Source organism: Coregonus lavaretus, assembly GCF_964263955.1.
Source record: "Coregonus lavaretus genome assembly, contig: HAP1_SCAFFOLD_285, whole genome shotgun sequence".
NCBI lineage: Eukaryota > Metazoa > Chordata > Actinopteri > Salmoniformes > Salmonidae > Coregonus > Coregonus lavaretus.
The window spans coordinates 331,545-354,696 of NW_028158101.1; the positions used below are offsets into that span (position 1 = coordinate 331,545).

At 46.7% G+C, this 23,152-nt stretch overlaps 1 protein-coding gene across 1 annotated transcript in view; it reads right to left on the reverse strand.

Moving 5' to 3' along the window:
- LOC311124433 (dedicator of cytokinesis protein 9-like) overlaps positions 1-23,152 on the reverse strand; it is a 184,171-nt gene that overhangs the window by 83,634 nt on the left and 77,385 nt on the right. The window lies entirely within an intron of this gene.

Here is a 23,152-nt window from a genome sequence, read left to right on the forward strand (position 1 = left end):
CTCACAGGCCTGATTTGACAGAGGACAGCATCTCAATGTACTGCAAAGGTAATAACATCACTTTGCCATTCCGGAGTAGGAGTTCATCACTCTGCAAGGTAAACATTAGACAGCCCTATTGAAACTCTGGTCTGGATTTGACCAGAGGACTGCTATGTAAAGGTGGACATCTCTTTTAGGGACGACTCTCTCAACTCTTAACACACGACATAAAGAGGGCGGAGTCTCACTGTGTACTTCAAAAGGAGAGCTAAGAAGTGACAGTGGGCCCTTGTCGAAAGTAGTACACTTTGGGACGCAGTCAGTATCGTAAGTTGAGCTCGGAGAATCTGTAGCTGCTGGGTCCTTGTCCTTACCCATGCTATCTGACAACCCTACGGGGGCTCCAGCCAGCAGCCGCCCATTAGAGAACACATCCATCCGCCTTTACGAGCTCACTGATGGAGTGGAGGATCATTATGACATCATGTCATTATGACATCATGTCACTCTCTGACAGCTAACACACAGCTCTGTCCCGTCACTAAGGAGCTGGAGCACACTACAGCTCATCGCCATGATTTCGAGCTACATTATCTAATGTTTAGAGAATTCGCTTGATAATCTATAAATGAATGTTTGGACCTCGCCTTCCAAACCATCTGGTTTTCTGATCGACATGATTACAGTTAGCTAAAAAAACATTGAACCTTTATATAATTGACTTTTGGGGTATTTTGAAAACAGAATTGTGCTGCATTGTTGTTCATATCAACATAATGCCTTACGCAGGTAAGAATGTGGATTTCATTCCAGAGGGAATCATCTGTAGCTTTTGCGTCTCACGTAATGTCTTCTGCTTGGACAAGCTGTTCCACAGCCGGCAGTGGAGTTACATAAGATACATCGATAGTGCTGCTACAGACCACATCTATCACTGACTATGACAATGTCCATTGAACTATATGAATCCACTGAAACACAGGGGACTTTGCTATATGATTATGTTGGTGGTATATATCATGGTAGTGTATACGACATGGCACAGTTCAGACATCTACTAATCAAGCAGTAAGAATACATAGTGGCCCATAAAGACACAGACCACTTGAGATGACTAAATCTATACTCTCAACAGCTTGAGATGACTAAATCTATACTCTCAACAGCTTGAGATGACTAAATCTATACTCTCAACAACTTGAGATGACTAAATCTATACTCTCAACAGCTTGAGATGACTAAATCTATACTCTCAACAGCTTGAGATGACTAAATCTATACTCTCAACAGCTTGAGATGACTAAATCTCTACTCTCAACAGCTTGAGATGACTAAATCTCTATACTCTCAACAGCTTGAGATGACTAAATCTCTATACTCTCAACAGCTTGAGATTACTAAATCTATACTCTCAACAGCGTGAGATGACTAAATCTATACTCTCAACAGCTTGAGATGACTAAATCTATACTCTCAACAGCTTGAGATGACTAAATATATACTCTCAACAGCTTGAGATGACTAAATCTATACTCTCAACAACTTGAGATGACTAAATCTATACTCTCAACAGCTTGAGATGACTAAATCTATACTCTCAACAGCTTGAGATGACTAAATCTATACTCTCAACAGCTTGAGATGACTAAATATATACTCTCAACAGCTTGAGATGACTAAATCTCTATACTATCAACAGCTTGAGATGACTAAATCTCTATACTCTCAAAAGCTTGAGATTACTAAATCTCTATACTCTCAACAGCTTGAGATGACTAAATCTATACTCTCAACAGTGTGAGATGACTAAATATATACTCTCAACAGCTTGAGATGACTAAATCTCTATACTCTCAACAGCTTGGGATGACTAAATCTATACTCTCAACAGCTTGAGATGACTAAATATATACTCTCAACAGCTTGAGATGACTAAATCTATACTCTCAACAGCTTGAGATGACTAAATCTCTACTCTCAACAGCTTGAGATGACTAAATCTCTATACTCTCAACAGCTTGAGATGACTAAATCTCTATACTCTCAACAGCTTGAGATGACTAAATCTATACTCTCAACAGCGTGAGATGACTAAATCTATACTCTCAACAGCGTGAGATGACTAAATATATACTCTCAACAGCTTGAGATGACTAAATCTCTATACTCTCAACAGCTTGGGATGACTAAATCTATACTCTCAACAGCTTGAGATGACTAAATATATACTCTCAACAGCTTGAGATGACTAAATCTATACTCTCAACAGCTTGAGATGACTAAATCTCTACTCTCAACAGCTTGAGATGACTAAATCTCTATACTCTCAACAGCTTGAGATGACTAAATCTATACTCTCAACAGCGTGAGATGACTAAATCTATACTCTCAACAGCTTGAGATGACTAAATCTATACTCTCAACAGCTTGAGATGACTAAATCTCTATACTCTCAACAGCTTGAGATGACTAAATCTCTATACTCTCAACAGCTTGAGATGACTAAATCTCTATACTCTCAACAGCTTGAGATTACTAAATCTATACTCTCAACAGCGTGAGATGACTAAATCTATACTCTCAACAGCTTGAGATGACTAAATCTATACTCTCAACAGCTTGAGATGACTAAATATATACTCTCAACAGCTTGAGATGACTAAATCTATACTCTCAACAACTTGAGATGACTAAATCTATACTCTCAACAGCTTGAGATGACTAAATCTATACTCTCAACAGCTTGAGATGACTAAATCTATACTCTCAACAGCTTGAGATGACTAAATATATACTCTCAACAGCTTGAGATGACTAAATCTCTATACTATCAACAGCTTGAGATGACTAAATCTCTATACTCTCAAAAGCTTGAGATTACTAAATCTCTATACTCTCAACAGCTTGAGATGACTAAATCTATACTCTCAACAGCGTGAGATGACTAAATATATACTCTCAACAGCTTGAGATGACTAAATCTCTATACTCTCAACAGCTTGGGATGACTAAATCTATACTCTCAACAGCTTGAGATGACTAAATATATACTCTCAACAGCTTGAGATGACTAAATCTATACTCTCAACAGCTTGAGATGACTAAATCTCTACTCTCAACAGCTTGAGATGACTAAATCTCTATACTCTCAACAGCTTGAGATGACTAAATCTCTATACTCTCAACAGCTTGAGATGACTACATCTATACTCTCAACAGCGTGAGATGACTAAATCTATACTCTCAACAGCGTGAGATGACTAAATATATACTCTCAACAGCTTGAGATGACTAAATCTCTATACTCTCAACAGCTTGGGATGACTAAATCTATACTCTCAACAGCTTGAGATGACTAAATATATACTCTCAACAGCTTGAGATGACTAAATCTATACTCTCAACAGCTTGAGATGACTAAATCTCTACTCTCAACAGCTTGAGATGACTAAATCTCTATACTCTCAACAGCTTGAGATGACTAAATCTATACTCTCAACAGCGTGAGATGACTAAATCTATACTCTCAACAGCTTGAGATGACTAAATCTATACTCTCAACAGCTTGAGATGACTAAATCTCTATACTCTCAACAGCTTGAGATGACTAAATCTCTATACTCTCAACAGCTTGAGATTACTAAATCTCTATACTCTCAACAGCTTGAGATGACTAAATCTATACTCTCAACAGCGTGAGATGACTAAATATATACTCTCAACAGCTTGAGATGACTAAATCTCTATACTCTCAACAGCTTGAGATGACTGAATCTATACTCTCAACAGCTTGAGATGACTAAATCTATACTCTCAACAGCTTGAGATGACTAAATCTATACTCTCAACAGCTTGAGATGACTAAATCTCTACTCTCAACAGCTTGAGATGACTAAATCTATATACTCTCAACAGCTTGAGATGACTAAATCTCTATACTCTCAACAGCTTGAGATTACTAAATCTATACTCTCAACAGCGTGAGATGACTAAATCTATACTCTCAACAGCTTGAGATGACTAAATCTATACTCTCAACAGCTTGAGATGACTAAATATATACTCTCAACAGCTTGAGATGACTAAATATATACTCTCAACAGCTTGAGATGACTAAATCTATACTCTCAACAACTTGAGATGACTAAATCTATACTCTCAACAGCTTGAGATGACTAAATCTATACCCTCAACAGCTTGAGATGACTAAATCTATACTCTCAACAGCTGGAGATGACTAAATCTATACTCTCAACAGCTTGAGATGACTAAATCTATACTATCAACAGCTTGAGATGACTAAATATATACTCTAAACAGCTTGAGATGACTAAATCTATACTCTGAACAGCTTGAGATGACTAAATCTATACTCTCAACAGCTTGAGATGACTAAATCTATACTCTCAACAGCTTGAGATGACAACATCTATACTCTCAACAGCTTGAGATGACTAAATATATACTCTCAACAGCTTGAGATGACTAAATCTATACTCTCAACAGCTTGAGATGACTAAATCTCTATACTCTCAACAGCTTGAGATGACCAAATCTCTATACTCTCAACAGCTTGAGATGACTAAATCTATACTCTCAACAGCGTGAGATGACTAAATCTATACTCTCAACAGCTTGAGATGACTAAATATATACTTTCAACAGCTTGAGATGACTAAAGCTATACTCTCAACAGCTTGAGATGACTAAATCTATACTCTCAACAACTTGAGATGACTAAATATATACTCTCAACAGCTTGAGATGACTAAATCTATACTCTCAACAGCTTGAGATGACTAAATCTATACTCTCAACAGCTTGATATGACTAAATCTATACTCTCAACAACATGAGATGACTAAATATATACTCTCAACAACTTGAGATGACTAAATCTATACTCTCAACAACTTGAGATGACTAAATCTATACTCTCAACAGCTTGAGATGACTAAATATATACTCTCAACAGCGTGAGATGACTAAATCTATACTCTCAACAGCTTGAGATGACTAAATATATACTCTCAACAGCTTGAGATGACTAAATCTATACTCTCAACAGCTTGAGATGACTAAATCTCTATACTCTCAACAGCTTGAGATGACTAAATCTCTATACTCTCAACAGCTTGAGATTACTAAATCTCTATACTCTCAACAGCTTGAGATGACTAAATCTATACTCTCAACAGCGTGAGATGACTAAATATATACTCTCAACAGCTTGAGATGACTAAATCTCTATACTCTCAACAGCTTGAGATGACTAAATCTATACTATCAACAGCTTGAGATGACTAAATATATACTCTCAACAGCTTGAGATGACTAAATATATACTCTCAACAGCTTGAGATGACTAAATCTATACTCTCAACAGCGTGAGATGACTAAATCTATACTCTCAACAGCGTGAGATGACTAAATCTCTACACTCTCAACAGCTTGAGATGACTAAATCTCTACACTCTCAACAGCTTGAGATGACTAAATCTCTACACTCTCAACAGCTTGAGATGACTAAATCTATACTCTCAACAGCTTGAAATGACTAAATCTATACTCTCAACAGCTTGAGATGACTAAATCTCTACACTCTCAACAGCTTGAGATGACTAAATCTCTACACTCTCAACAGCGTGAGATGACTAAATCTCTACACTCTCAACAGCTTGAGATGACTAAATCTCTACACTCTCAACAGCTTGAGATGACTAAATCTCTACACTCTCAACAGCTTGAGATGACTAAATCTCTACACTCTCAACAGCTTGAGATGACTAAATCTCTACACTCTCAACAGCTTGAGATTACTAAATCTCTACACTGTCAACAGCTCCAGTAGATCATGACTATAAAGATGAAGCCTGTGTGAGTTTATCTCAGAGAGATAGCGTGTTGCTAGCCAGGACTTGGGGTTGAGCAGCAGTACAGATGCTTCGACATCCTAGTATGATGATCTCAGAGGGAGAGTCTTGTTAATGGACCAGTTTTAAGATGTGTTGCTAGCGGCTAATAACACAGTCAGCACTTCAGTGTTGACCGGAGAGATCCCAGTTTTTGTCCCTTTCGCAGTCACAGTCCACTGGACAAGTGCAAGACCGTGAGGAGGAGGGTGTCTTCCTGTCTGCTCCCAGCCTTTGGGGCATTATCAGACATTCTTCAGAAGAGTGGCGATGGCTTATGCAAGCATGAATACACACACATACACACGTACTGCCCAAACATACCCGCAGTGAGGTCTGACACACGTACACACACACACACACACACACATTCTAACACACTGAGACAAGGAGGGGAATGATGGCTGACAGAGTCAAGCTTTCAGGCCAGCTGAGTGAGGAGACATGAATACAGACTGCTGGGAGATAACAGTCTAGACAGATGAGTTGTGTGTGTGTGTGTGTGTGTGTGTGTGTGTGTGTGTGTGTGTGTGTGTGTGTGTGTGTGTGTGCATGCTCATCCTCTGTCAACTGAAATGTCCACATCGCTATGATCACAGAGCAGAGTTGCTGGTGTGTGTGGGGCCCCACTGCTACACAAGGACAACCTGCCATAGAGACAGCTTACTGTAAAACAACCTGCCATAGAGACAGACAGCTTACTGTAAGACAACCTGCCATAGAGACAGCTTACTGTAAGACAACATGCCATAGAGACGGCTTACTATAAGACAACCTGCCATAGAGACGGCTTACTGTAAAACAACCTGCCATAGAGACAGCTTACTGTAAGACAACCTGCCATAGAGACAGCTTACTATAAGACAACCTGCCATAGAGACAGCTTACTGTAAGACAACCTGCCATAGAGACAGCTTACTATAAGACAACCTGCCATAGAGACAGCTTACTGTAAGACAACCTGCCATAGAGACGGCTTACTATAAGACAACCTGCCATAGAGACAGCTTACTGTAAGACAACCTGCCATAGAGACAGCTTACTATAAGACAACCTGCCATAGAGACGGCTTACTATAAGACAACCTGCCATAGAGACGGCTTACTGTAAGACAACCTGCCATAGAGACAGCTTACTGTAAGACAACCTGCTATAGAGACAGCTTACTATAAGACAACCTGCCATAGAGACAGCTTACTGTAAGACAACCTGCCATAGAGACAGCTTACTATAAGACAACCTGCCATAGAGACGGCTTACTGTAAGACAACCTGCCATAGAGACAGCTTACTGTAAGACAACCTGCCATAGAGACAGCTTACTGTAAGACAACCTGCCATAGAGACAATTTACTATAAGACAACCTGCCATAGAGACAGCTTACTGTAAGACAACCTGCCATAGAGACAGCTTACTATAAGACAACCTGCCATAGAGACGGCTTACTATAAGACAACCTGCCATAGAGACGGCTTACTGTAAGACAACCTGCCATAGAGACAGCTTACTGTAAGACAACCTGCTATAGAGACAGCTTACTATAAGACAACCTGCCATAGAGACAGCTTACTGTAAGACAACCTGCCATAGAGACAGCTTACTATAAGACAACCTGCCATAGAGACGGCTTACTGTAAGACAACCTGCCATAGAGACAGCTTACTGTAAGACAACCTGCCATAGAGACAGCTTACTGTAAGACAACCTGCCATAGAGACAGCTTACTATAAGACAACCTGCCATAGAGACAGCTTACTGTAAGACAACCTGCCATAGAGACAGCTTACTGTAAGACAACCTGCCATAGAGACAGCTTACTGTAAGACAACCTGCCATAGAGACGGCTTACTGTAAGACAACCTGCCATAGAGACAGCTTACTGTAAGACAACCTGCCATAGAGACGGCTTACTGTAAGACAACCTGCCATAGAGACAGCTTACTGTAAGACAACCTGCCATAGAGACAGCTTACTGTAAGACAACCTGCCATAGAGACAGCTTACTGTAAGACAACCTGCCATAGAGACAGCTTACTATAAGACAACCTGCTATAGAGACAGCTTACTGTAAGACAACCTGCCATAGAGACAGCTTACTGTAAGACAACCTGCAATGGAGACGGCTTACTGTAAGACAACCTGCCATAGAGACGGCTTACTGTTAAAACAACCTGTCATAGAGACGGCTTACTGTAAGACAACCTGCCATAGAGACGGCTTACTGTGAGACAACCTGCCATAGAGACAGCTTACTGTCAAACAACATGCCATAGAGACAGCTTACTGTTAAAACAACCTGCCATAGAGACGGCTTACTGTGAGACAACCTGCCATAGAGACAGCTTACTGTAAAACAACCTGCCATAGAGACGGCTTACTGTAAGACAACCTGCCATAGAGTCAGCTTACTGTTAAAACAACCTGCCATAGAGACGGCTTACTGTAAAACAACCTGCCATAGAGACGGCTTACTGTAAGACAACCTGCCATAGAGTCAGCTTACTGTTAAAACAACCTGCCATAGAGACGGCTTACTGTAAAACAACCTGCCATAGAGACGGCTTACTGTAAAACAACCTGCCATAGAGACGGCTTACTGTAAGACAACCTGCCATAGAGACAGCTTACTGTAAAACAACCTGCCATAGAGACGGCTTACAGTAAAACAACCTGCCATAGAGTCAGCTTACTGTAAAACAACCTGCCATAGAGACAGCTTACTGTTAAAACAACCTGCCATAGAGTCGGCTTACTGTATGACAACCTGCTATAGAGACAGCTTACTGTAAAACAACCTGCCATAGAGACAGCTTACTGTAAGACAACCTGCTATAGAGACAGCTTACTGTAAGACAACCTGCCATAGAGACAGCTTACTGTGAGACAACCTGCCATAGAGACAGACAACTTACTGTAAGACAACCTGCCATAGAGACAGTTTACTGTAAAACAACCTGCCATAGAGACAGCTTACTGTAAAACAACCTGCCATAGAGACAGCTTACTGTAAGACAACCTGCCATAGAGACAGCTTACTGTAAAACAACCTGCCATAGAGACAGCTTACTGTAAGACAACCTGCCATAGAGACAGCTTACTGTAAGACAACCTGCCATAGAGACAGCTTACTGTAAGACAACCTGCTATAGAGACAGCTTACTGTAAAACAACCTGCCATAGAGACAGCTTACTATAAGACAACCTGCCATAGAGACAGCTTACTGTAAAACAACCTGCCATAGAGACGGCTTACTGTAAAACAACCTGCCATAGAGACGGCTTACTGTAAGCCCTAGCTACATAACCTTATAAACAAAGGTAACCTGTCCTGATCCCAGGTATTAACCTGTTCATGGCCTGCTACATTCTTTGAAAGAAAAAACCTGCCTCTAAGTCAGTGACTGCACATTGAATATGACAGTTATGTTTACTGTTAAGCCCACAGGAGCCAATACTGTAGAAACCTCATTAAACAGGGATTTTTCCAGACACCTCCTGAGCATGACACACCTGGGGGTCAGGTGACTGCTGACAGATTTTACAACAGTAAGTCAATCATTAGCCTACTGTAGTCAACTATACGTTACTCACTATTAAAGAAAACACAAAAAGCTCTTTAAATTCACAACAGGGACTTGAGGACAAATAGTATACATTTACTTTACCAATATCACAAGTACTTTACCAATATCACAAGTACTTTACCAATATCACAAGTACTTTACCAATATCACAAGTACTTTACCAATATCACAAGTACTTTACCAATATCACAACTACTTTACCAATATCACAACTACTTTACCAATATCACAACTACTTTACCAATATCACAACTACTTTACCAATATCACAACTACTTTACCAATATCACAACTACTTTACCAATATCACAACTACTTTACCACTTCACTACTGATTGATTCCTGAGCCTACACTCTCCCTCATGACTAGAATCTTGCCTATTGTCAACCTTCCTCCCACCGTCCACATGACCGTTGAGGTTCTCCATATGCCTATGTCAGGGACCAGACTAGCATATTCAGACAAACCACAGAGTAAGCCCTGGATAAGAAAATGTCTATTCACTGACTGTAGCCCAGTCATTCTCACTCCCTCAGCCCACCGCCATGACCACAGTCCAGTCCACTGCTGCAGTGACGACCCTGATCCACCTACAGCACAGTAAAGTACAGTACAGCACAGCACAGCACCCACTGTGTTTTTGCCTCGGAGATAATAGCACAAGTGGTCCTTTGTAGCTCAGCTGGTAGAGCATGGTGCTTATAATACCAGGGTAGTGGGTTCGATTGCCGGGACCACCCACACTTAAAATGTACGCACGCATGACTGTAAGTCGCTTCGGATAAATGTGTCTGCTAAATGGCATATATTATTATATTACATGAGGGCATCCAGAGACTTACCACAAACGATGGGTAGTGTGGCTCAGTGACAACATGGTTAAATAGTGCATGTGATTTGAAACAGCAACTATCCCTTTATAACAACAAGTGCCTCCAGGAAGTTTTAGCCTTTTGATAGAAATGGCAGTTCTACTCACCATATTTCGTGACATTTGCAGTGACCAAAGCCTTACAATTATAAAACAATCAGTCTAAAGGAGTATAACATAGTTATTACTTAATCTGTCACATCTGGGATTTTAGCTTCATAAACAAACCGAGCCCTTGAAGAGAAAGAGTTAACAAATAGCTTCTTCTGGAGCCAAATCTTCAAGTCCAACTCTGCCACTCTGACAACGGTCTTTCCCCAGGAGGCCTCAGCTTCCATCTCCTACTACACTACTGCTTTACACTGGAACAACGGTCTTTCCACAGGCCTCAGCTTCCATCTCCTACTACACTACTGCTTTACACTGGAACAACGGTCTTTCCCCAGGCCTCAGCTTCCATCTCCTACTACACTACCGCTTTACACTGGAACAACGGTCTTTCCCCGGGCCTCAGCTTCCATCTCCTACTACACTACTGCTTTACACTGGAACAACGGTCTTTCCCCGGGCCTCAGCTTCCATCTCCTACTACACTACTGCTTTACACTGGAACAACGGTCTTTCCCCGGGCCTCAGCTTCCATCTCCTACTACACTACTGCTTTACACTGGAACAACGGTCTTTCCCCGGGCCTCAGCTTCCATCTCCTACTACACTACTGCTTTACACTGGAACAACGGTCTTTCCCCAGGCCTCAGCTTCCATCTCCTACTACACTACTGCTTTACACTGGAACAACGGTGCAGTACGTGGTGCCTTTATATTGGATACGATTGGTGTTTCACTTTGGTTTAAATACGCTGCTCAGGTAATCCAAGAACAATTAGATGACAAATTCAACCTGCTGTGGATTGAACAGTACGTCTGTTATTATGATTGACTTCTGAGCTGAAGGAGCAAGGAGGGTACTGTTATAAGAGGAATACACTACAGTAATTACCTCTAAAGACTGCAATTCAGTACCTTGGTCTTGTCCAACGTTCCTCTCCACTGTTAGACACAATGCACTTTTGAAATGTGAGCCTGCACCATTGTGAGGAATAATTTAGATCTGATAAAAGGATTAGCTCCATGAAGCTGCTAGCAGGGCAAGGCCAGCTCAGAGGTTCCAGACTCGCCATGAAGCTGCTAGCAGGGCAAGGCCAGCTCAGAGGTTCCAGACACCTGACTTCACAACAGTTATGCTACAAGTACACAACAACAAGGAATATCGAGTGCTACAGATATTTGACTGTAAACAATATCCTCAAGCACTGCTGAAATGTGATGAAGTAACACAACCATTTCAGCTACCGCTTCAAGTTTCCAACCCAAAACATGTGGTAAAGAAATTCAGCCAACTACTAAAGTCTCAACTGAAACCATGGCTAGGTAACCCCCTCATTCCGTGACTTACCACCACCTGTGGCACTGCCTCCACCTCTGCCTCGGCTACAGCCAAACTCTTGTACTGCTGGGGAGAGTCAATCACCAGCTCCTTCTTAGGGGTTTTGTTAGCCCTTCCTTGCATTTTCAACAGCTGTGGCCACAAATCTCCTCACTAGATCCCAAAGAGCATCAGCAGCAGGCAGCCAGCATGTCCAATGGAGAAAAGCCTTATGCAGGGTAAAGTTAGGGAAGTCCTCCAGAGCCACCCTATAGCTCTCTCTCTCTCTCAGACTACTCTGTGTCTGAACGTCTGAGCCTCCCAGTCCTAGACTCACACCCAGGCTACGGAGAGACACGGCCCCTCCCACACTCAGCTGTGCTGCCTGCCAGGGGGAGTTACAGCCTCCACACACACACTCACACTCCTCATTCACACAAACACACACTCACACTCCTCATTCACACAAACACACACTCACACTCCTCATTCACACACACACACACACACAGCTTCCATCTCCTACTACACTACTGCTTTACACTGGAACAACGGTCTTTCCCCGGGCCTCAGCTTCCATCTCCTACTACACTACTGCTTTACACTGGAACAACGGTCTTTCCCCGGGCCTCAGCTTCCATCTCCTACTACACTACTGCTTTACACTGGAACAACGGTCTTTCCCCGGGCCTCAGCTTCCATCTCCTACTACACTACTGCTTTACACTGGAACAACGGTCTTTCCACAGGCCTCAGCTTCCATCTCCTACTACACTACTGCTTTACACTGGAACAACGGTCTTTCCCCAGGCCACAGCTTCCATCTCCTACTACACTACTGCTTTACACTGGAACAACGGTCTTTCCACAGGCCTCAGCTTCCATCTCCTACTACACTACTGCTTTACACTGGAACAACGGTCTTTCCACAGGCCTCAGCTTCCATCTCCTACTACACTACTGCTTTACACTGGAACAACAGTGCAGTCCGTGGTGCCTTTATATTGGATACGATTGGTGTTTCACTTTGGTTTAAATACGCTGCTCAGGTAATCCAAGAACAATCAGATGACAAATTCAACCTGCTGTGGATTGAACAGTACCTCTGTTATTATGATTGACTTCTGAGCTGAAGGAGCAAGGAGGGTACTGTTATAAGAGGAATACACTACAGTAATTACCTCTAAAGACTGCAATTCAGTACCTTGGTCTTGTCCAACGTTCCTCTCCACTTTTGAAATGCACTTTTGAAATGTGAGCCTGCACCATTGTGAGGAATAATTTAGATCTGATAAAAGGATTAGCTCCATGAAGCTGCTAGGAGGGCAAGGCCAGCTCAGAGGTTCCAGACTCGCCATGAAGCTGCTAGCAGGGCAAGGCCAGCTCAGAGGTTCCAGACTCGCCATGAAGCTGCTAGCAGGGCAAGGCCAGCTCAGAGGTTCCAGACACCTGACTTCACAACAGTTATGCTACAAGTACACAACAACAAGGAATATCGAGTGCTACAGATATTTGACTGTAAACAATATCCTCAAGCACTGCTGAAATGTGATGAAGTAACACAACCATTTCAGCTACCGCTTCAAGTTTCCAACCCAAAACATGTGGTAAAGAAATTCAGCCAACTACTAAAGTCTCAACTGAAACCATGGCTAGGTAACCCCCTCATTCCGTGACTTACCGCCACCTGTGGCACTGCCTCCACCTCTACCTCGGCTACAGCCAAACTCTTGTACTGCTGGGGAGAGTCAATCACCAGCTCCTTCTTAGGGGTTTTGTTAGCCCTTCCTTGCATTTTCAACAGCTGTGGCCACAAATCTCCTCACTAGATCCCAAAGAGCATCAGCAGCAGGCAGCCAGCATGTCCAATGGAGAAAAGCCTTATGCAGGGTAAAGTTAGGGAAGTTCTCCAGAGCCACCCTATAGCTCTCTCTCTCTCAGACTACTCGGTGTCTGAACGTCTGAGCCTCCCAGTCCTAGACTCACACCCAGGCTACGGAGAGACACGGCCCCTCCCACACTCAGCTGTGCTGCCTGCCAGGGGGAGTTACAGCCTCCACACTCACACTCACACTCCTCATTCACACAAACACACACTCACACTCCTCATTCACACAAACACACACTCACACTCCTCATTCACACAAACACACACTCACACTCCTCATTCACACACACACACACTCACACTCCTCATTCACACAAACACACACTCACACTCCTCATTCACACAAACACACACTCACACTCCTCATTCACACAAACACACACTCACACTCCTCATTCACACACACACACACTCACACTCCTCATTCACACACACACACACACTCACACTCCTCATTCACACAAACACACACTCACACTCCTCATTTACACAAACACACACTCACACTCCTCATTCACACACACACACACTCACACTCCTCATTCACACACACACACACACACACACACACACACACACACACACACACACACACACACACACTCACACTCACACTCATCATTTACACACATTTACACTCCTCATTCACACAAACACACACTCACACTCCTCATTCACACACACACACACACACACACACTCACACACCTCATTCACACACACACACACACTCACACTCCTCATTCACACACACACACACACACACACACACACACACACACACACACACACACACACACACACACACACACACACACACACACACTCACACTCACACTCACACTCATCATTTACACACATTTACACTCCTCATTCACACAAACACACACTCACACTCCTCATTCACACACACACACACACACACACACACACACACACACACTCACACTCCTCATTCACACACACACACACACACACACACACTCACACTCATCATTTACACACATTTACACTCCTCCTCCTGCAGTCATCTGACCCCTCAGCTTCCACCTGGACTCAAATGACACAGGCTGACAAAAGAAGACACCTTCCATTCCACTGGTCTTCTAGTTCAAGGGACTGTCCAGTCCATTGCCCCAGGCCTTATGCAACAACAGTTGCTAATAGAGCTGCTTCCCATTTCGGCATGGAGAATAAACATAGAGAAGGTAGAGAGACTAGAATAGCGTACTACCATCGACACACACTATGTCATTTATTCAAGGTATTTGACAAATATCTGGAGAATTCATATCTGCGAGGGAACACAGCAGAACCGGTGAGTACTGGTTTTTCCCATCTCAACATCAGCTATCAGCTAGAATCAGCTCCGCAGATTGAGTTTGTAGTGTAGACTCAGAAAACATTTTTCACAAATCCTGACCCACATCATCTGCCGTCTAAACACCAAGTTCTGACCCACATAATCTGCCATCTAAACACCAAGTTCTGACCCACATAATCTGCCATCTAAACACCAAGTTCTGACCCACATAATCTGCCATCTAAACACCAAGTTCTGACCCACATAATCTGCCATCTAAACACCAAGTTCTGACGCACACAATCCGCCATCTAAACACCAAGTTCTGACGCAGACATTCTGCCATCTAAACACCAAGTTCTTTTCTCCTTTTTCCACTCAGTTGGAAACTGATCAAGACTCAGTTGGAAACTGAATGCGCACCCCTTAAGAAAATCCAAGATGGCGACTTTTTATGATGATCATACAGTGACTACAGTCTAAATCCCTCATCTCCAGATATACAGTGTGATTGCATCTATAGAGTCAACAAGGTCAACAGTTCAATTTGTATCTGTCCACTGTAGCTCTGACCTGCAGATCTTTTTGTGTCCTTTCTGCCTCCTGGTGGTCACAGGGTCTCACCAGGACCTCACCAGGACCTCACCAGGACCTCACCAGGACCTCACCAGGACCTCACCAGGACCTCAGAGAGAGATATTAGGCTTGTCTCCTGTCTGTACAAGCCTCTGGTTGTTGATCCATCTGCCAGAGGGGTATTCCATGTCCTAATCCACCTCCAAGTAGGTTGGACCATCCAGATTCCTCAGTTGGCCACAGCAGGGAGGATGTTACCTTTTCATGCTTGTGTCAGAGCTCAACGCGAGGGGGCAGGACCTTGGTGAGGACTACAGCTGTTCCGCTACCACTGACCCACTGCCCCCATACTCAACCCCGTCCCCCTGCCCCCACTGTCCCCATACTCAACCCCGTCCCCCTGCCCCCACTGGCCCCCACACTCACCAGTCCCCTGCCCCCACTGGCCCCCACACTCAACCCCTGTCCCCCCGCCCCCACACTCAACCCCCATCCCCCTGCCCTCACTGGCCCCCACACTCAACCCCCACCCCCCTGCCCCCACTGGCCCCCACACTCAACCCCCGTCCCCCTGCCCCCACTGGCCCCCACACTCAACCCCCATCCCCCTGCCCCCACTGGCCCCCACTGGCCCCCACACTCAACCCCCATCCCCCTGCCCCCACTGGCCCCCACACTCAACCCCCATCCCCCTGCCCTCACTGGCCCCCACACTCAACCCCCATACCCCTGCCCCCACTGGCCCCCACACTCAACCCCCATCCCCCTGCCCCCACTGGCCCCCACACTCAACCCCTGTCCCCAACTAGACCACTCACATGCTGGAGCCCTAGGCCCTGAAATACACAACCTTCCTCTAGCTTCACCCTCCCAGGTTCGAGACTCGGAGACTGAGAAAAGGACTGGAGAACATTACAGTTACACGTCTGTGTCACGGTTTCGGCCGAGGCTGCTCCTCCTCCTTGCTCGGGCAGGCTTCGGCGGTCGTCGTCCCCGGAGTACTAGCTGCCACCGTTGTATGTTTTCGATGTTCGTTTGGTTTTGTCTAGTTGTTGTGCACCTGTTCCCTGTTAGTGTGATTATGTACCCTATATATTGTTCCATTTGTTTGTCATGTGTTGTGTGTAATTGTTTTCCTGTCGTTTGGTGCAGTGCTGTTTGCCAGTCGCTCTTTGTATACCGTCGCACTATTGTTCGTGCGCAGTTCGGTTTGGGAGTGTTTTACGCACTGTGGCGTATGTTTCGCCTCCGGGTTGTTTGACCCGTGTTGTTATTTTTGGAATTACTAGTAAAGTCTGGATTGACTTAGCTCCTGTGTCCTGCTATTGATTCGCACCACATCCGCATCAGAGTTTGTGACAGTCTGTGTCTTCCTGAGGGCAAACAGTGGCAGCTCTCTGGGTTTCACAGAGCAGCGGTGAGTCATCCGAGTTCCTGTCTCTGACAAACAATGTCTGCAATGTCACATTGGTGCAAGACTGTCATCACTCATACGACTAACAACCGATGAATGACAAGTCTTTATAGGCCCACGTCAAGGCTATACGTTGTTCATTATGTTACACCGTATGCATACGATCTCCCCATTTGCTGATGTAATGCAAGGTCCATCCACCACATATTAGTGACAAAAGTCTTGTTTGGATGTTGACTCTCGTAGCAAACAACTAACTCGCGACCAAGTACAGTAGTCGAGCTACTCCTCCTGCCCGCCACAATTCCATGAGGAATTTCACCAGACATGCTTTGAAACACCCACTTGTTTACTATGTCACGAATCCAAATTAATTACTGTGCTGTTAATATCGATTGCGACATTTACAAATTAGCATGATGTCAACAATTCTTTAACAGCAATGACACAGTCATGCAGTGAAGGACTCCTAGATCCTGGACTGGACATTGAGACTAGCACAGCACTCAGGACACAGTGGATCCATGGTCTATTAGTCAAGCTGAAACAATTAAGATATCTGTTCTAATCCCTAACTGTGTAGTTATTCTATATATAAGGAACAATAACACATTAACGGTCCATAATAACTTCGATGTGGTCCTCTGTAGCTAAGCTGGTAGAGCACAGTGCTTGTAACGCCAAGGTAGTGGGTTCGATCCTCGGGACCAATCATACATAAAAAAATGTATGCACGCATGACTGTAAGTCGCTTTGGATAAAAACGTCTGCTAAATGGCATATTATTATTTATTATTATCAGGGAGCTGTAATTGTCACGGTTCAGACAGACGACCAGAGGACCACAATTGCGTCACACCAGAAAGTTTATTAAACTTAAGGGAAAAGGGAAGTAGGGAGTGAATGAAGGCTCCAGGGGTAACAGGGATCCCGTCCAATGCGCTGGGTCTGTGCCCCCCCCAGTGGCAGCGATGCGTCCTATGAAGCCGGTGGTGGGTGGTCCAGAAGTCCTGGGGGGGGGAGACACAGACACAACAGGGCGGAATGAAACCAGGCAGCAGTACAGTTCAAGGGAAATCCAAAATACGTAGTAGCAAGGCAGAAGGCTGGTCAGAGTTACCGGGATTGAAGAGTAGTCAGGAGTCGTAATGGCAGAAGCAGGTCTGGATCTCCTGAGGCAGAAGAGTATCCAAAAAACAGGCAGGTCCGGGGTCACCAAACCAGGGTGAGCTAGAAGCGCGAGCAAACAGGTTCCGGGTGTGAGCTTTGCAGACGATCTGACACCGGAGAGCTGAAAGACAGGGCCTTAAATACTGGGAGAGGTAGTGGGTAATGCAGCGCAGCTGGCAGAGTAATTAGAGCAGAGCAGAGCAGGGACAGGTGGAGCTAGTTAGGCTGAGTAGAGAGAGTGGTGAGCAGAGTGGAAGAAAATTAAGGTGGTAACCCGGTGGAGTGAGAGGCCCATGACAGAACCCCCCCCCCAAGGGACGGCCCCAGAAGTCCCAAGAGCAACACCACGCCGGGCGGGAGGAGGGGAGCCGGAGGAGGGCTAGAACTCCTCCGAACGGTCCGAGTGAACGTCCTCCTCCTCGGAGGAAGCCGGAGGGCCGTGGTCGGGAGATGGGACAGGTCCCGAGACAGGATCAGGCACAGGACAGGAAGCCGAGCGGGCCGGACGGTTAGGGACCCCTCTGGGGCGGCCCCTACGGATTGCAGGTTGATCAGGATGCCGTTGGTGGAAAGCGGTGATGAGAGTCCTATCCACAATCCGACTAGCTGGCACCCAGGTCCTTTCCTCAGGTCCATAGCCCTCCCAGTCAATGAGGTACTGGAGACCCCTACCCCTCCGTCTGGACCGAAGCAGGCGGCGGACGGTGTAAACCAGACCACCATCGACGAGCCGTGGAGGAGGAGGACCAGGCGCAGCAGGGACCAGCGGACTCTCATGGATGGGCTTAATCTTAGACACATGGAAAGTGGGGTGCACCCTCAGGGAATTAGGCAGTTGGAGCCGGACAGCAGTTGGGCTAATCACTCTTATGATAGGGAATGGGCCAATGAACCGAGGTGCCAGCTTCTGCGACTCCACCCTGAGTGGCAGGTTCTTCGATGACAACCACACCCTTTGACCAACATGGTAGGTGGGAGCAGGAATTCTCCGACGGTTGGCCCCGGTAGTGTAGCTGGCAACGGATCTGAGGAGTGTGGCTCGGGCTTGTGACCAGGTGCGGCGACATCGACGGGCAAAAGCAAGTGCAGATGGGCAAGTAACCTCCTCTTCCTGGCTGGCAAATAGAGGAGGCTGGTATCCATAAACACATTGGAAAGGGGACATACCGATGGCAGAGCAGGTCAGAGAATTGTGTGCGTACTCCACCCATGTCAATTGCTGCGACCAGGAGTGGGGGTTGCGTGAAGTCATGCATCGCAGTGCCTTCTCGAGCTCCTGGTTAGCCCGCTCTGACTGCCCATTGGATTGGGGATGGAATCCGGAAGTCAGACTGACTGTGGCTCCCAGCAGGTGACAGAACTCCTTCCAAAAAGCGGAGGAGAATTGTGGACCACGGTCAGAAACTACATCCCTTGGCAGTCCGTGGATCCGGAAGACGTGTTCCAGGACCACCTGGGCGGTCTCCTTGGCGGTTGGGAGCTTGGGGAGGGGAATGAAGTGTGCCATCTTGCTGAAACGGTCAACGATGGTGAGAATGACGGTCATGCCACTTGAAGGGGGCAGCCCCGTGACAAAGTCAAGGGCGATGTGAGACCAGGGACGTCTGGGCACAGGCAGGGGCTGCAGCAATCCGGCTGGGGGCTGGCAGGACGACTTGTGTTGGTTGCAGATGGGGCAGGCTTGGACGAATTCCCGTACATCCTTCCTCAGAGAGGGCCACCAGAACCTCTGGGCGAGCAGGTTGTAAGTGCGGGTGGAGCCAGGGTGACAAGCTAGGCGGGAGTCATGTCCCCACTGAACGACCTGGGACCTCAGGTCTTCGGGGACAAAAAGGCGGTCAGCTGGGCAAGTGCTGGGACCTGGCTGGTTACGGAGAGCCTCCAGCACCTGTTCCTCAACAGCCCAGGTCAGAGCTGCAACGATGCAGGGACTTGGCAGAATCGACACAGGGTCCTTGGAGGGGGTGTCATCCTTCTGGAATTGACGGGAGAGGGCGTCTGGCTTGGTGTTGCGTGATCCAGGCCGGTATGACAGAGTGAAATTAAACCTGGTGAAGAACAGGGCCCAGCGGGACTGCCTGGAGTTCAACCGTTTGGCCGTGCGGATGTACTCCAAGTTCTTATGATCGGTCCAAACGAGAAATGGAATGGTGGACCCCTCCAGCCAGTGACGCCACTCCTCCAAGGCAAGCTTCACAGCCAGCAGCTCACGGTTCCCTATGTCGTAATTGCACTCAGAGGGGGACAACCGACGTGAGAAAAAGGCACAGGGATGGAGCTTCCTATCCTCCGCAGCCCACTGAGAAATCACAGCACCAACTCCCACATCCGAGGCGTCCACCTCCACAATGAATTGCCGGTCCACATCAGGCATCTGGAGGATGGGAGCGGAGGTGAACCTCACCTTGAGGGTACTGAAGGCCTTGTCGGCTGCTGGGGTCCAGGTGAAGGGTTGCTTGGTGCTGGTTAGAGCAGTGAGAGGGGCAGCAACGGTACTGTAGTTCCGGATAAACTTCCTATAGAAGTTAGCAAACCCCAGAAACTGTTGCAGCTTCTTTCTGTTCTCCGGAACTGGCCATGAAGTGACTGCTGATACTTTGGCAGGATCCATTTGGATACTTCCCTCTGCCACTATGTACCCCAGGAAGGCCACTGTCTTGACGTGAAACTCACATTTCTCTGCCTTGGCGTAGAGGGAATTCTCCAGAAGACGATGAAGGACTTGCTGGACATGGCGGGTGTGTTCAGACAGGTTTCTGGAGTAGATTAAGATGTCATCCAGGTAAACGAAGACAAACTTGTTTAACATGTCCCGCAGTACATCATTCACTAGAGCCTGGAACACAGCAGGAGCATTGGTGAGGCCAAAAGGCATAACCAGATACTCGTAGTGGCCTGTTGGTGTATTGAATGCGGTTTTCCATTCATCTCCCTCCCGGATCCGCACTAGGTGGTAAGCGTTTCTGAGATCCAACTTGGTAAAAACAGTGGCTCCCTGGAGCAACTCAAAAGCAGAGGTGAGCAGAGGCAGAGGGTAACGGTTTTTCACTGTGATGTCGTTGAGTCCCCTGTAGTCGATGCAGGGGCGAAGAGATCCGTCCTTCTTCCCCACAAAGAAGAAGCCAGCACCAGCAGGAGATGAAGATGAACGGATTAATCCTGCGGACAGAGAGCCATTGATGTAGTCCTCCATGGACTTTCTTTCAGGAGCAGACAACGAATAAAGACGACCCTTTGGAGGAGCTGTTCCAGGGAGGAGGTCGATGGCACAGTCGTACGGTCGGTGAGGGGGCAGAGATGTGGCTCTTGCTTTGTTAAACACCTCTCTGAGACCATGGTAGCATTCTGGGACATTGGAGAGGTCAGGAGCGGAGTTAGTAGGTACTGGCCGAGGGGGTAGTGCGGCAGCAAGCAGGCAGGTTCGGTGGCAGTCCTCTCCCCACTCCCTGATCACCCCGGTCACCCAGTCGAGCTGAGGGTTGTGCCGGCGGAGCCATGGGTAACCCAGGATGAGGGGTTGGCCTGGAGAGGGGAGCAGGTGAAACTGGATAGTTTCTTGATGGTTTCCGGACAGACCCATCGAGACCGGGGCCGTGACATGAGTGACCGATCCGAGTAAGTGTCCGTCCAGTGCCCGGGCAGGAATAGGAGGTGTCAAACGGAGGTTCTCCAGTCCCAGTTGGCGTGCCAGCTTGATGTCCATTATGTTGGCTTCGGCGCCAGAATCCACCAGAGCAGCCAGGGTGTGAGTTGAGTCAGAGAGGCGGAGGTGAACTTGCAGCAGGGGTTTGCGGTCGGAGGACTGGATGGTCATTGAACTCAACCGGACTCCCCCTATGCCCGGTGAGCTTCGGCCCTTTAAAGGGCAGGTTACCACACGATGTCCATCACCTCCACAATAGAGGCAGAGGTTTGAGGTGAAGCGGCGCTGGCGCTCTGCAGGAGTGAGGGAGGCTCGCCCAATCTCCATAGGCTCAGACTGATCAAGCTGACCTGGGTGAGTGGCAGTAGATGACAGGAGCCCAGTCGGATCTCTCCGAATGCCGGTAGTAGGTGGACCTTGGCGCCCCCTCTCACGACGACGGGTCTGTATCCTTCTGTCGATCCTGACAGTCAGTGCGATGGCTTCATCAAGAGTGGAAGGCAGTTCATGGGAGACCAACTCGTCCTTGATATAGTCAGCCAAACTATGGAAGAACGCGTCCACCAACGATGGTGTGTTCCAAGAACTTCGTCTAGCCAGGGTTCGGAAGTCGATGGAATGGTCTGCGACTGTACGTCTGCCTTGTCGAATACTGAACAGTTCACGAGACGCCTCTGCGGTGGGTGAATCCAGGTCAAACACCTTCAGCATCTCCTCAGCAAACAGGTCGAAGGTTGCACATGCGGGGGTTTGACGTTCGAACTCTGCTGTTCCCCAGAGTCGAGCTCGGCCCGTCAGGTGAGTGATGGCATACCCAACTTTAGCCCCCTCCGTGGCGAAGGTCCTTGGCTGCAAGGAGAACTGAAGTCGGCAGCTAGTCAGGAATGGCCGGACCTGGGTTGAATCGCCGTTGAACCGCTCGGGGTTTCCAATCTTGGGTTCCGGAGCAGCGGCTGCAATGACCGGGGCAGGTAACTCGGGGGCTGGGCTGGTGGGCAGACTGGCTGGGGTAAGGTTGGTGAGGAGTTGAATGATCATGGCGAGTTGTTGTTGCTGCTGCTGGAACTGCTGCTCATGCTCATCGGTTTCCATGTCGGGGAAAGTGTGCGCTGAGTCCATAATGGTCAGATCGTACTGTCACGGTTCAGACAGACGACCAGAGGACCACAATTGCGTCACACCAGAAAGTTTATTAAACTTAAGGGAAAAGGGAAGTAGGGAGTGAATGAAGGCTCCAGGGGTAACAGGGATCCCGTCCAATGCGCTGGGTCTGTGCCCCCCCCAGTGGCAGCGATGCGTCCTATGAAGCCGGTGGTGGGTGGTCCAGAAGTCCTGGGGGGGGGAGACACAGACACAACAGGGCGGAATGAAACCAGGCAGCA